We start from the raw sequence: 4,018 nt of genomic DNA, 5'->3' as shown, positions 1-4,018 counted from the left end.
TTAAAGCATTAAAACGACTAAAACAGCATCGCGACAAAATCGACAAAAAACGTCAAAACACAATCTCTTCAAACTTGTAGTCCACGACCGACCCGTCGCAATTACTTCACTTCAGCACAGGCCAAAACCATGCACGGCAGGGGCGCCTTGTTCGCTTCCACTACCGATTCTTCATTTTGCCACATACCTGGTATTCCGGCTCCTGAAGGACGGCGGCCATTGTTGAATCCAGCCAGAGCTTCATTCTCAACAAAGCGATCAGGTATATTTCGAGGGAACGCAAAGACATCGTCTGTGCAGATCTCTGTTGTATCGTTTTTTTCGCTGGTAGAAATGTTCAGTTCCTTTGCGAAATTGTCACTGTTCCATTCCGTGATGTCGGTCATTTTCGACGAATGGCTTTCAAGGTCTTCTTTTGCAGTTTGGATGCCCTTTCGAAATAACTGGAAGGTCAAAATAATAATAAAATACAGCGCAAACACCACAAGGAATGTAACAGCCCAAAAAATGATCATTTCCCGGCAAAACATCAACATGATTTTTTTACAGTCAGCAATTAAGGCAGAAATCCTACTGTTCAACTAGCAAGGTATTGCATGTAGTGCAAGCAACTGGCACGTCGCTGGCGAACTTGAAAAGCATTAAACACCAACTAAAAGGCGTTGTGATTACGATTTTAGGAATGACGTTCGAGGAAGGACGCAGCAGTTGAACAAAAAAATGAACAAAGAGCCTTCATTTGTGGCAATTGTTTTAAAGCCTTCCTCTGGTGAAAACTGGACAGCCACAAATCAGGGACTGCAACCCAAAGCGGTTCTTTGTTGTCTATTAAGCTTTCAAACCTCTGTTCTACGATATCTATCATTTTTTTACAGGTGCATCCGTTCACTATACTCCGGGTGAAAGCAGTTCATCTACAATTAGTGAACTAGTCTCCAGCCAAGTTTAAAAAAAAAAAAGAAACAAGGAAAGAAATACAGAAAAAAAACACATTTATCGGAGAGGTAGGAATAATTAATTAGAGTCAGCATTTGCAAATACTTTTTTGTAAGTATTTTAAGTTGGATTCAGTTTTATGTGTCTTAGTATGTGTGTTCATTTTTTTAGAATTGTGAGAATATATGCCATCGTTGATCGAGGAAGACGCATCCACTCTTCGTCACATTTTGAATAAGTTGCATTGTTTTTAGTTCATCCATTTTCTCACTAGGTCTCAATCGAATTTCGTTTAAAATGATTGTCAATCTAATTTTTCATTTTTAATCCCTTTTTTGTACTCATCTTAAATTTAAATATAGTAAATATTTTATTGGATGAAATAAAACAGAAATGTAGGGAATATTACCGTACAGGTCCTTACCGTATTATGCATACGTGCCTTTGTTTTCAGAAAACACTACAGGTGACACCGGACATTTGATTAAATTGAAGTTTGACGGTCTTAACCGGCTAAGAATCATGTTGCCACTCAAAATTAAAGAGGTATTGTATCGCTCTTTCATATCGTCTAAAGCCATCCCTTTTTTTTGTCCGTTCAGGGTCGTCCGATCGACCCAAATTTTTGGCATTTTCAAAAAGAAAAAAAAAAAGGTAACGACGTTTTAAACCATTTGCATGTCAAATAGGAGTTTCGGTGGTTGATCCTTTTCCCCACGCTGTCTTAATTTTGCAACAACATCCACCAACTTTTCCGCCATATTGATTTGGGTTCACGTCATATTGTTTTCCTGGCTCCACAGCTATGATGCTAGGGTACCAGGCCTCCGATTCCAAGACTGTTTATGATTTTTTTTTTTTTTTTCAATCCGACGGACCGACCCAATACATGTATGAGGAAACGCATTCGACACTAAACGAAAAAAAAAGGGGATGCCCTAATGTCTGTTATAGAGGTTAGATAAGGAATTCCAAGAAACTAGTGAGGGCTGATAAAAGGGCCTCGCCTTAAGTCCATCTACGAATATCTTTTTTTAAAGAAGACTAGTGACGACGATTACCATGAAAATGGCCTCGACGCAAGCACAAGGATCAAAATTTGTCCTTTTCCTGTGCTTGCGTTCGCACAATAGACCACTTTCATCAATGGCGACCACCTTTAAATTCTTTTGTATTTATGTTAAGGACGGTGCCTACTAATTAAAGATATTTTAGCCCCGGTGTGTGATTATGCAGGAAATGTAGATCTTGACAAGTGTTATTGAAATCCAAAAAGAAAATTGGGGGTAACCACGCATTTTTCAAACATAATTCATGAATAATATTTGTAAAAAGCTTCAAAATACAAGGCAATGTATGGCGTTCTTTCTCAAATTGAAGTTTACTTATCTCTCAAAAATGCATGGTTACCCACGATTTTCTTTTTGGATACCAAGAGTACTTACTAAGATCTACTTTCTCCGGATAGTTTTAAACCGCGCAAAAATATCCCTGTATTAGTAAGCATCACCGATAGGAAATCGGAGTATCTCGAGATGCGCAGAACGTATGCGCCATAACAATAGTAGGCACCGTCCTTAAGCTTCGCTTCTCGGGCAAATATTTGTTTTAGGAAGATCAAATTTCCGCGGGGCAACTATCAGCCGATAGTTCCTCGACAGAAACACTCTATTGTTTAATTAGTGTGCAGTGAGTGTGGAGGTCGTCTTGGAAATAACGTTTTTTCGTTTTTCCAAAGTTTTGGAGGAAATTTCTGATAAGTCTAAACAAAGGACATTTACGGTTTCTTGACTTTCAAAAAAAGTTAAAATTATTGAAAAAGCTGATGCACTCGCGCGCACAACTTAGATTTTAAATGGCAATTCAATCCCAGCGATCTTTTTCGTGCGCAAAGTTTAATAATACGTCACGAAATAATTGGAAACCGTTATTTGAAGTAAATTTTAGTAAGAATTCCATTATCACCTCATAGAAATCGAGAGTGAATAATCTAATTGTTAAATAGAACGAACTTAGGCAAACATCCCTTGTAGCTTCTGCGGCTTTTGTTCGTCTCGTATTAATTCGGACATGTAGATGAACTATCTTGGCCTTCCCACACGCACTTACTGAATGGCTCAACAAGACGCGTACGCTGGATGCTTCTCAGTGGTGCCCCGTCATTACACGCGAAGATTTAAAAGATGCACTAAAAATGCTTTTCCCAGTTCGTCCGAAAAGGATTATGCATGTCGTCAGTGTACCTCATCCCTTGTCTGCAGTAAACGAGCAAAATGGTCGATGAATAATTCACTTGGAGAGAGTCATTTGAGCAACAGTTGAAAATCAACAGTCAAACTTCTTCCCACTTTACTTCCTTTTTAATAGAGCATTTTCTGATTAGACTTTTTTTTATTTAGAGGACAGTAATTTATTATTATTATTATTATTATTATTATTATTATTATTATTATTATTATTATTATTATCATTATTATTATCATTATTATTAACATTATTACTATCATTATCATTATTATTATTATTATTATTATTATTATTATTATTATTATTATTATTATTATTATTATTATTATTATTAGAGCGAGTTTCAATCCAGTATCGTAAAACCAAAACCAGAATAATTACTTTGACCAATCAAAAAAGACGGAAACAATCTGGTAAACCAATCAAAACTCGAAGTAACAACACGTAGCCGAAACAAAGCGCGGGAAAAGGTGCACGCGCGAGCCACGATTAATTTTGGTTTCACTTCTGATTGGTTGAAAACGTGGCGCGAGAACTTTTAACCAATCAATGAGTGAAGTAATCATAAACCAAAGCAATAGACCAATTCGGCTAACTCAATGTTGTACCCAATCTCTCGGGGTTAAGATTCTTTGTGTGTTGAATTTGCATGACAATGAAGCATTCACATTTAAATGATATGGAAAAACTTGGAACAAAACGTTTTATTCCCAAAAGATTTGAATTGGGTACAACACTGAGTTAGCCGAATTGGTCTATTCGCTAATTACTTTCAACACTCAATTCAAAACCGCGCTATTATTCAGTACTATTATTTGGTTCTCTACTTTTATAG

This window comes from Montipora capricornis, chromosome 12 (genome assembly GCF_036669925.1).
Source record: "Montipora capricornis isolate CH-2021 chromosome 12, ASM3666992v2, whole genome shotgun sequence".
NCBI classification, from domain to species: domain Eukaryota; kingdom Metazoa; phylum Cnidaria; class Anthozoa; order Scleractinia; family Acroporidae; genus Montipora; species Montipora capricornis.
The sequence above is the reverse complement of the archived record's forward strand: the minus strand, read 5'-3'. Positions refer to the sequence as shown.